Source organism: Canis lupus, unplaced genomic scaffold (genome assembly GCF_011100685.1).
Source record: "Canis lupus familiaris isolate Mischka breed German Shepherd unplaced genomic scaffold, alternate assembly UU_Cfam_GSD_1.0 chrUn_S1282H1459, whole genome shotgun sequence".
Classification (NCBI taxonomy): Eukaryota; Metazoa; Chordata; class Mammalia; order Carnivora; family Canidae; genus Canis; species Canis lupus.
In genome coordinates this window covers 116,567-128,804 of record NW_023330106.1, presented here as the reverse complement: position 1 = coordinate 128,804, position 12,238 = coordinate 116,567, and the positions used below count along the sequence as shown (strand labels likewise).

Sequence of the window (12,238 nt, the reverse complement as noted above, 5' to 3'; positions counted from 1 at the left end):
TGTGCGTTTCCGGAACTCCAGCCACGAGGTCCCTGGCTCACGGACAAAGCAGATGCCACCGTAGGGGTTCCTCAGTGTCTTCTGAACTGTGTCTGCTCTAACCTGTGGTTTTCAGAAATCTGATGAGCTTTCAAGAAAAAAGGATTTTCGTTGCAGAGCTGACATGGGTCTCCAGCAGGTTCTGAAAAGCTGAAGTGAGCACAGGATCCCGAAGCTTCAGCCAGAGGACACCCCCCATGCCGACACCCCGTGGAGCGAGTCACGCCCTGTGGTGCTGGGCTCACCCATCTGCCTGCACCCTCCCGGGCACAGCACGTCGGCCGCACCCTAGTCCCGGGGACCGTGCTTCTGGGCAAGATCTGGCGACGCTTCTCGAGTGAATGGAGGATGCGTGGTGGCATTAGCGCACAAGTGCCCAGGACCAGAAATTATCTGCCAGGGAGGAGAGGCCCCATCTTCCATATTTTGCCCCAAAACGTGTGGAAGGGAGAACAGTCTCTATGTTCTACGTAGAAAGGAAGTGTCCGGGAGGCGGCAGTTGCGGTGTGGAGAGGAGTGAGCCCAGGACTGCCCACCTGAGGACAGACCCACAGCCACTGGGTCTGCCCCACAGGCAGGCTGGCACTCCCGTGGGCCTCCCGCTAGCACCTGTCCCAGCTCGGTGGGTGTGGGGGGTAACACCGTCATTTCAGGCTCTGCTCCCCGCTCAGCCGTCTGCTCAAGCCCCTGGTGCTCTCCCTGGGTGTGATTCCTTTTTTTTTTTTTTGGAACATCAATGGAAAAATGTTATATCTTTAATTTTTGCTAATATCTAACTGGGATTTAGCATTCCCATCAGTTAGGAAACATGTGTCAGTTCCTTTTTTTTTCCTTTGTAAATTGACTTTTTATTGGTGTTCAAATTGCTAACATATAGAATAAAACCCAGTACTCACCCCATCAAGTGCCCCCATCAGTGCCCGTCACCCCATCACCCCCACCCCCCGCACACCTCCTCTTCCCCCTGCCTAGTTCCTTTCCTGGATGTGATTCTGGAGGGCTGGATGGCCTCCAGAGGTCGGCTTGTGTGCAGCCTGACAGCTGCCCTGGCCTGCCCTCTGCAGCTGAGCCCGGACCTGGGTATGGCCTTGTGTGTTCCCCTTGCCCTGAGGGGACCAGGCCCATGGACACTGGAGCCCAAGCTGGGGGGGCACGTGGTGAGTCAGTGTCACCCCGCCAGGCCGGCAGGCACACCAGCCTGGCGGGGCTGTCCCAGCTGGGTGGTCTCCCGTCTGGCTAGCATGGAGGACGAAACCAGGCCGGGCCTCCCGCCTTCTCCATCATGCTGCTTCCCACGCTGCTTAGCCAGAGCTGGATGCACTCGGGGATGTTTCGATGCAAACATGGTGTGAGGACAACAGAGGAAGGCATGACTCTGAGGCTGGAGTTGGATCGCCCCCGCATGTTGTTCCAGTGGGGCCTCCCTGCCTCTGCTATCCGTGTGGCAAGGCCTGGTACCGGCAGACGCTCTGTAGGTCGGGGGGTAGGCCCCTGGCGTCTTTTGCCAACCGATCCCCAAAAGCCCAGGCGCTTCTCCCCGAGGACGGGTCCTGGTGTGGGTATAGCGGTGGGGAGGCTGGCGGTCTGGGACAGGCTCTCCTGCAGGGCAGGTGGTTGCGAAGCTGCCCAGGTTGAGGCCATCGCATGGCCTGGGTGGGGTCTCCTGGCAGCCCGTAGCAGGGGACTAGGAGCCCTCCACCATGTGCCTGGCCCGAAGAGGGTCTGGGTTGGCAGGTGCTACGGAGGGGCTGCCAAGCAGGAGCTCGTGCTCGAGCTCAAAGGCGTAGGAGCCCCGGGGGCCATCTGTCAGCTGTCCAGTGGTCTGGGGGGCCTGGGACAGGAGACCCCAGGCCGGCGGGTCCCCAGTGAAGAGGAGCTCTGCTGCAGAAGCAGCCACAGGGCTGTGGGAGAGGGGCCAGGCGGGGCCCCACACAGCTCTGGGGTCCTCCATCACCCAGGGTGCTCCGGACCCCTGCCATTTCAACCCCCAGGCGGTTGGGCATCTGGCGAACATGTTGCGTGTAGGGTTTGGGGGCAGCCCGCTGTTGCATGTAGGGAGACGGCCTCTGGTGGGGAAGGTGCCAGGACTCGGCCCCGACTCCTGCCTCCACGCGCCCCCCACCTCAGCTTCCCACAGCAGCTGCTGTGAAGTCCCGGGGATACCTGCTGGCTCAGGGCTGCCCTGCGCCCCGGGCGCCCTGCTTCTCTGGCTGGGTGTGTCAGCCCTCTGGGTCACTCATATGTGGAATTTAAGAAACGAAACTGAGGGGCATGGGGAAGAGAAGGAAAACTACAATGAGATAAAAACAGAGCGGGAGGCAAACTATAAGGGACTCTTAATCGTAGGAAATAGAGTGAGAGTCACCGGAGAGGTAGGTGGGTGGTGGATGGGGTAGCTGGGGGATGGGCATTAAGGAGGGCATGTGAAGTGATGAGCACTACGTGTTATATGCAACCGATCAATCACTCCATTCTACCCCTGAATCTCATACTACACTATATGTTAACTAACTTGAATTTGAATACAATCTAAAAAAAAGAATGAAAAAAATCACACATTCTTGTGTACAGTGAACAAAGAACTCTGCATCCAATTTAAAAAGCAGTAATGGGGCACTCGCTATGTGCATCATCAGTTACCAAGAACTTGCTCACCACCATCTTTAAGGTATTAACACATCACAATTTCTAAGCTTTTTATTAAATCAGGGACTTCCGCTTCCTGAGAAGATACATACATACATACATGGTGCAAGCTGAAGCCTCCATCCCAACAACCAGAAAAGGCTGGTTACGCACAGACGTGCTCCTGGCGATAGTCAGGAAGCTGTCAGATGACCAGAGCTAGGTAAAGGATCCGTGCAGAGGACAGAGAGCCCTTCACTGGGGAGGCTGATGATGGGGCACCATTTTGTCCCCAGGCCACTTGCCGATTCCAGCTCAGGACATCAGCTCCACTGGGATAAGAGGACACCACCACCATACAGTGACACACTGGAAACTCAAGGAGGCCCAGATGCAAGGCTGACGTTCCCACAGGACCTGTGCTTTGGCAAGGTGGGAGGTGAAGGGGACGGGACCGAGCGAAGCTTACCGTGGCCTCGCAGTACCTACGGGATAGGCCTCTGCTAGTGAGAACGGGTCTCCCACAAACACAGACCCACCCACGTGGGAGCTGCCAGATGACTGAGCTGCATGGGGCAGAAGACTAAGTATGACGCTCCAAATCCCTGAAAGGACTAGCGTAGTGCTTGTGAGGCCTTCCAGTGCTGAGGACAAAGAGCCTGCTTCTGACTAGTGGGTCTCAGTCAAAACACAGACTGTCCACAGGGGAAAAACAGGGACAAATTACAGGGGCACCGAAGGCCAGCTCGATGCACCAAAGAGAAGAAGGGACTATCGACCAACCAAATAAACCATCTGGCCCTCGATGTTCTTTCATTCACCGTGTTAGGCACACATCCAAAGAGTTGCCAGAAACGTACACGGGAAGGAAAATGCAACCAATAATTCAGAATAAAAATAATCAAAGACTGTGAAGTAAGTAAGATCATCTTGGTAAGAAAAACAGGTAACAAGATGGACAGAAGTGGATGCAACAGATGGAGAACTGAATGAGGAGAGTGTAATGCATATGAAGAAATCACATGGATATTCTAGATTGATAAAATAAACTATCTTTCATCAAACATTCATTGATGGCTTAACAGAAAACTCGGATGGCATAGGAAAGGACAAGATTCGTGGGTTCTGAGACAGAGCACACAGACAATACCAAAACTGGAGAGTAGGCAGAAGAAGCAATGAAAAGAACAGAAGACACACGGTCCACAGCAAAAGGCCCATGATACTTTACTTGAGGTCCCAGGAAAAGAGGGACAGAGACAGAAGCAACGTCCAGAGAGAGAACAGCCAAGGATCCCAAACTGCAGAAAGACACCAACTCCCACATTCAAGAGGCAGAATGAAAACACGTGTGCGCTTACATGTCCATCTGCCACCACCTTCCGACTCAGACCATGACCTCCACACACTCCTAGGGCACGTGAAGAATTTTGAAAGACAGCAGTTAGGTCCAGATGGTTTACAGCTGTCGATTCCTGATCCCTGGCTCAGCTAGTCCTTCCTGTCCCCGAAAGCTGACGAAAGCTCCTGAGGTAGCACCCGATGCCATTTCGCCCTCATCACATCCTACCCCACCGCCGCTTTTCTGTCACTTACCAGAACGAAGGCCTCCTCCTTGCTCCTCCTGTACTGTGCTCCAGAGTGAGTGGTAAAAGGCACTGGAACACCACAGAATCCCCTGTTAACCGCAAAGCCTTTCTAAAGTCAAGGCGTCACTGAGCCTGGGACAGAACATCCAGTCTTTCCTTCTTTGCGTTCATTTCCATAAAAAGAGGAGCATGACAGCAGACACACGCCACCTGGCCTAAATTCATCTGTCCTAAATTCAGGGACAGTGACGATGGGATGGTGAGAGTGGTGGCGGTTCCTGCTGAGAGATCCTGCCTCCTCAATCCCGAAGGATCATCAGGGAAGGGCGTCAAGCTGACTGGGAGCCACGCACAAAGACAACAGGAAAGAAAGGCTGCAGACAGCGGAAACTCAACTCACCAAGGCAGAAAGCTCACGGCAAAGACCTATACTGTCTCTAAGCATGGAATTACCTCAGGTTTGGCTTTAAAAAAAAAAAAAAGAAAAGAAGAAAAGAATCCCGGGAAATAATTCACACACACTATCTACAAAGTCACAGTGCTGAGTCAGGAGCCAGAGCCCGCCCACTCACACATGCCTCGGTCTGTCTCAGTTACGTATTTTCTGTGACATTTCAAGGAGGAAGAGGTGAAAGATGCTACATGAATTTCCAGTAGACCAATTTTAAGTCAAAGAATCATTTCTCAGAACTGATATATATATATATATATCAGTATAAATATATATATACACATATTTAACATTATATAACATAAGATATATCATTACGTAAACATTTATGCAAACTTAGAGGAACAGTATCAAGTTTTTACACAAAGAATATCGGGTACTATAAATTTTTACTAAGCACATATATCTACCCCCTCATCAGGAAGGTAAGCACCTTCCTGCTTATTCATTCCTAGCATGCCCTTGTTAACATTACATGGACTTCGAAAACAGTGTAATTCATCCTACTGTAATGACATACTATAAACATATATAATATACAAACAACATACCTAATAATCATTCAAACTTCATTTCGAAGCCCCACAGCATATCACTTATGTTTACTATTAATTTCCACCAGACTTTACATCACCCTGGTCATAGTATTCATTCATGGGTACATGAACTGAAATTTTATAAACTCTCTCTCCACCTTGCTAAGAGAGGCATCCCAATGGCATTATATTTCATGTTTAAAAATTACCAATCATACTATTAATTTTGCCGTTTATATCAATTGTGCATCAGTACTATTTATGATAACAATTCTTTCTGACCGATTTTCACACTTAGAATAGTAGCCAAAGACACTAAAACTTTAGAAACCTTACGTCCATGTGTATGTATACGGGTCTCTATATGTACACACATACACACAGACAAATGACAGGATACTTATTAAAACATCTTCCCATTATAAAAACCATAAAATAAAATCTATGGAGGAAATGAAAGAGACAGGAGTTCAAGAAGAAAAGCAAATATAATTGTTCTGACAGTGAAAAGGGAGAGCTCAGTCAGGTAAAGTTCAAAGGGATATAGTGAGCATCAAACTATCATGGTAGTAACGTCCTATTGGATACATATTCAATACTGAGATATAAAATACTTTTATAAGGTCAACTTTTCCCATACACTAGAAACTCCATCCTGTACTGTTGATACTTGAGATGAAAAAGTTTGAGGTCCAATTTAAAAATGGGGAGGGGGTGACAGTTTTGACAAACTATGGAGGGAGATCTTGAGCACTCTGCTGAAGCACAACCAGTGTGATTGCTTGCACAAAGAACACAAGTCTCGCACCACCACCGTCAAGGCCCTGCAGGACACAGTGGCTTGGATGCTCAACCTTTCATAAAGCCCTCGTTCCCTCATGCAAGGGTCACAGCCACAGTGGCCCTGCTCAGTGAAGATGACGCCCCAACGTCTTCCCACTTCAGAATCGGCACCTCTCTATTCCCTCCACCTGGAATGCTCTTTGACATAATCCCTCTCATCATTCAAGATTCGACTCTAAATGCCTCACAAAGAATGCTCGGACTTTTAGTTTGGTTATGTGTGTATTATGGTACTCTGCATGGTAATATTTTGTGTCATTTCTTACAACTGCATGGGAGTCTACGACTATCTCAAAGAAAAGTCTTTACAAAACGCTCTGGGGCTGCCTTCTGCAACAGATCTATCTGCAACCGCTAACCTCTGCCATGACTCCCCCTACCCCTCGTCACTTCCTTGCCTGTCACCCAACATCATTCCTCCACACTACCTACTGCTTTCTGAAATTACTGATTGGCTCACTCCTCTATTTCCTGAGACCCCACAAGGAAGTCAGCTCCAGAAATACAGAGTCCTTGTCTTGCTCATCACTCTCCCCCAGAACTTAAAATGAGGCTGGGCCTCAGGAAGCTTTCACTAGATGAAAATGCACGAGGCAGAGGTGATACCCAGTGACAGGATAGGAAGACCTGACGTCACTGCTGTGACATGTTACCTACTTAAGCTCATGTAGTTCACTCCTTATGACAATTCTGGAAGAAAGAGTAATTCTCCATATTTGTAGTTGAATGAATGGAGCTTAAGAGGTTAAATAACTTGGCTGACGCTGCATCAGGTCGGCCATTAGGAAGTACTGATGAAGTACTTCATCAGGAAGTAATGGTGTTGTTCAAAGTCAGGTACTAGAGATTAATAAGCCTACACAGAGCTTTCCTCGCCACAAGCCCCTCACAGGGCTTTCCATTTATTGCCTCAATTGATCCTCACGACAGTCTGGCATCGGATCACATCAAGGGTTCAGAGCACGAAACCAGGCTCGGAGAGTCAAGGAGGTTTGTTCAAGCAAGTACAGCTGCTGTGGAACACAGGGAACTCGGGGCTGCGACCCCAGCTCCAGCTCCCCCGGAATCCCACGCGTGCACAGACGAGAGACAGAGATTTAAAGGAATGCACACAAGGTCACGCAGCTGGATGGACAAAAGGCTGAATTAAGAGTAGGCCAACGACCTATTAGTCAAATGAGCTTCCCAGCCTGGCGGATCGTGCCGCTGTCAAACACTTGAAAGTTTACATTTACTACAGACTTTCACGGATAAGATCAAGATTTTATAATGAACATTAGCCATGCTACTGAAAACATAAGTAGACCGAGGTAAGAGACAGCCGACACGGAATACATGTGCTTATGGCCACCGTACACCACGCATACTCACTGCTCCGGAAGATGACAAAAATCTAACTGCATGCATGTTGGGTGCATGCATGTTGGGCTTTGATCTCTACAAGGTATAATCTTACTTAGGAATATTTAGTATTATTTCATAACATTTTCCTATCTATGGACAAACAGATCATTACAAGCCAGGATGAAAACTGTTCATGATCCCCAAAGCTCTACATCTCTAGGGGAAGAAAAAAAAGTGCGTCAGAAACAGAAAAATCTTATATACCGTATGTATCCATGTGCTCTCTGATAAATACAAAAGATTTTCTCACCAAAAGAGCACGACACTTCAATGTACTTGCACAAGGCTCACATCTGCCTTAAAATAATGAACAATCAGAAACTGAAGAACAATAGTAAGTTGTAACAAAAATGACAGATACAGCGTGTATCTGACTTTACTTTGTCTCTACCAATACTGGGGGGAACACTCTTTAATGGGGTGGCCGTTTCCCAGTTAACACTGTTCAAACCCGAACAGCAAAATTTTGATTGAACAGCCAAAGTCAGGTCTCTATCCTAGAGGATCATAAAATGTTAATGATTCGAAGTTTTCTATTTTCCTTCCCTCATCGCAGACATAAAAAGTTGTGAGGAAAACAAAAGATACTAATGGTATCAAAAACTCGGATAATGCTAGATTTAACAGTATGCTCATGTTGCAGTCTGCAACTAAACCAATTTGCATTGAAAATGTTAAGTAGATATTTCTCTCTATCACTACAACTATAAACAGGACAGGATAAATCAGACCACTGTGACAGTTCAAGTGGAGAATTTAGGAGCAGAAAGAAGAAAGATTTTCAGCAATATATGACAAGTTGAATTATTTTAGACTTAAATCTGGTAAAAAAAAATGTAATTAAATTGAAAACATGCAATCAAATAGCATATATATATATATTCCGATATAGCACAAGATGATGAAAGATAAGATAATTTTCCTTATGGAGATTCCGACCTAAGCCCAAATGAAAAGAAAAAAGAAACCTAACCTCATCATGGCAGGTGACTATGTCCTACGAAAAGATCCTTGCATCATACAAAAATGCAACTCTTATAACATAACAGAACTTTAACATGGGGGAAAACGAGGTCATTTTTTAAAGTAAACTGCTGTTGCAAGGTAACTTTTAATTTGCGCACATAATGTAAATTGCTACGGTCAGCGCACCTTGGGTCACGGAAACAACGGCAGCTGGATCCAGAGGTGCCCCGGCAGGACTATTGCGATGAATAGTCGCTCCATGTATAAACAAAGCAGTATTTTTAGCCTGGTATTTGCATTTGGTGGCAAAAAAACTCCCACAAGGGTACGAATAACCACGAGTCATGTGCTGATTAATCTGAGACATCTCGAGTCACGTGTTAATTTAAGGAATTAATATGATCTTTGCTGGTAACGCTACACATTTGTCACACGGCATGCAGAGAATGACTTCTTGGATGGTCAGATTTCAAACAAATCTCCAACCCTGCAAATACGGAGAGGATTTTTTCGAATCACTGCTGATGGTGACTCAATAAAAACCGAGGGCCTAAATATGAAAACAAGCTCCTACCAGAAAATCGCTAGACCAGTCTACACGTGTGAAGATTGATGAATAACTCGAGTGTGCAAAGAAGTGTTCTCCACAAAAGAGAAAGGAGGACCACGATGGAAGGTGTGCGACGCAGGCCGAGCCGCATCCTCAGCCGGCCCCGGCCCCCCGGCCCCCCGGCCCCAGCCCCGGCCCCCCAACCCCGAAAGGGGCTAGCACACACTGCGGCCCCGCTGCTCCTTATTCCTGCCAATGCCCTGCGCTCTGGACATGCAGCCTTACCTCAGCAGCCACGGACTATCTATCAAGTGGGTTAAATTGCTTCATGTTTTCAAGGCGTCTTATAAAGCATTCTAGGGAAAATGTTCCGCTCCGTCATTCCTGACCTTTTAGAAACGGTGCCCCAGTAAGTGTTAATATTGATGAAAACCACACGATCTCGGTCATTTACCGCTGACTGACACACACAGGCCCAAGGTAACACAACACAGCTTCCCTGGTTCTTAGAACGTATACATATGACCAAAGTCGAAATACTGAACTTTCTTTTTTCAGAAGAAGCTCCTACATTTTTCTGGTTAAGACTGATCCATTGCTTAAACTCTGCCCTTTATTTTTATTTTTAAATGTTTTTAAATAATACATTTACATTATATTGGGTTTCAATTGGCCAATCCAAAAAAATGGATTCTCACCTCCATTCCTGATTTTTCATGCCTGAATTATAGATGTCATGATACCATGAGATACTTTAGGATGCCTATGCATTGCAAAGTAAAAACTTCTACCAGCAGCTGGCTGACCGCTAACCCTAGGTCAGAACATGAGGCTACTGTATTTATCACTAATTCTGATATGACAATTTACTATAAACTTAATTGTTAAAGCTCTCCTAAAACATCAAGAGTATGACACCATGTGTTTACATCAAAACCAGCAGACATAAAAAGATGAAATCGGAGTATATTAAGTATTACTCCCTTTTCCCCACTGGATAATCACTACTTGATATTTCAAACACTCAGAATATTTCTCAATGTTTCCTGTCAAAGGATTGTTAATGAAAGGAAAGGGGGAACGAGTTACAGAACTTTAGAACTGAGCTGATGCAAAGAAAATTAGACATTTCTTTGAAATCTCACATTTTTGTAACTGGCTACATAAAATATGGGTTCACTTTAATATAAAAATGACAATCTTCTCCATTCCTCGCGTATACACAGGAAAGCAACTACCACGTTTGGTGGAAACATGAAGGGGAAGACGGGTCAGAGGGAACTAGAGAGGGATGCCTTTAGCACCAGCTCTCAAGCTTAAACAAGGAAAATAATCACTTAGGAAAGATTGACACATAGCATTGTTTCCACAGTAAACACTTAGAAATATCATAAATTAAAGTAGCGTGAAATCGCACTATCATGATGCAGATAAACAACAGATTGTGAGGTCATTAAATTATAATGTAAATCTGTTATCTATAAAATATATGCAATGATGTCTATGATATACGGAGGAGACAGAGCATGCTGCAAAACATCACGATCAACAGATTCTCATTTATACAAAATCCTATATGTACATTTCTAAATCTGCACGAGAACACGTGACCAGTGAGAGACATCAGCAAGAGCTAACAGGAGCTGTCTCCGAGTGACGAGATCTGCAATTCCGTTTACTTTTTGCACTTCTATACACTGATTGCATTTTTAACAATCATTTATCTGAAAAGTTCTTTCCAAAGTAAATGTCTTATTTTTTGAAGAGATTCTGACATGAAATGAGAAAGAAAAAACAAAGGGCTTTATTTTTAAAGAAGAAAAACTTCTTCTAGCAAGGTCCTGTGCTAGTCTACTACCCTGAAGGGACTGTGCACTTTGAACACAGGTTTAATTGCTAAGTAATTTGTTTGAACAGTTTAAACCACTTACAATTTTAGTCAACATAAACATTTGCAGGCAATCATACGGGGAAACTCATAAAACCACAGCTAAATTCCTAGGGATCCAAGTGTTATAGACAGAATTAACTAACAAATGATCATTATGATTGGATGTCAACTGCATTCCTAGATTTTAATTCATTTGCATATGTTAGAAAACCATTAGTCTGAGTAAAGGACTAAAAATTGCTTTTAAAGCAGCAACACTATGTAAATCTAAACAGAAATTCCAAACGTCCTGTCATTCTTCTGGGAGTTCAGAGCAAAACTCCTTCTTACGTGAAAACGGAATTAAGGCTGAGAGCCCACAAGACTCCCTGACATGCTTCGTAAGTTAGAAAATGAGCCCATAGATAGGAGATCATAAAGATGCTTTTCTTCCAACAGAGACGGCTTCCTTACTACTCACCCAGTTCCTGAACTCTGTCATGAGCTAGTGAACGCCTAGAACAAAGCTGAGAACAAAACCTGGGTTTCGGCACGACTCCACAGTTGAACTCAGAACCAGATTAAAACCAGGGCTTATGAGAGCTTTCCCGCTGTCACCTTCACCCGTGGGTCATCTCTAATCCCACCCCAGACCAGCGACAAGACAACAAGCTCCCATCCTTGCAGGAGTGCGCCGTGGAAGCGGCACAAGCCAGAGACAGAGGGGTTGTGTCCCTCAGAGTGAAGCTACAGGAAATGGTGTCCTTCTTTTCATTTTGTCGCTCTTAAGGAACAGCTCTGAATCATGCACTCTCCTTTAAAAATGTTCTCCTCATAAGGAAAAGAGAAGAAAAATCAACCACCAAAGGTCACACTTGAAAACGCAGAACTTCAGAACTTGCGGAAGAAACACCTGTAAGACCTCTTTCCTTATACCATTTCATGGAAAGTTTCTCATGAGAAATTTACGTACTGGTTTGTGTTTTATGAGTCAGACTTGAATAAAAAGAGAGACTTCTGCCACGAAACTTAAAGGGTAAGAAAATCTTCGTGTGCATGCCACTCTCAGCATCATGAGTCATGTTTTTCCCACGCAGACTGTTCCACAGTCTCACCTTGATCCCCCCTACTGGTCCTTACAGATGCGCTAGAGTGGATTACCACGGCAGTGGTGTATCAGTCCTCCTCCGATATCTGCAGAAAACTAAAGAAGACCGGGAAGGGTCCTCAAACTCCCATGCCCGACCTGGTGAAAATGGCATTTAAAGTCCTTAACACCCGAGAGGAAGTGGCTGAACTTCAGAGGCAGGCCAGGCTCCAGCAGAAGGTCCAACTCCAGACCCAAGCCTCGGTGGCAGCCCTGCG

General features: G+C 45.9%; 1 non-coding gene across 1 annotated transcript; it reads right to left on the bottom strand.

Moving 5' to 3' along the window:
- Positions 1-2,896: 2,896 nt before the first annotated feature.
- Positions 2,897-3,009, bottom strand: MIR8794-1 (microRNA mir-8794-1). The gene has a single exon (NR_128734.1). It is a non-coding gene; the product is annotated as a microRNA mir-8794-1 (primary transcript).
- Between the last annotated feature and the right edge of the window lie 9,229 nt (positions 3,010-12,238).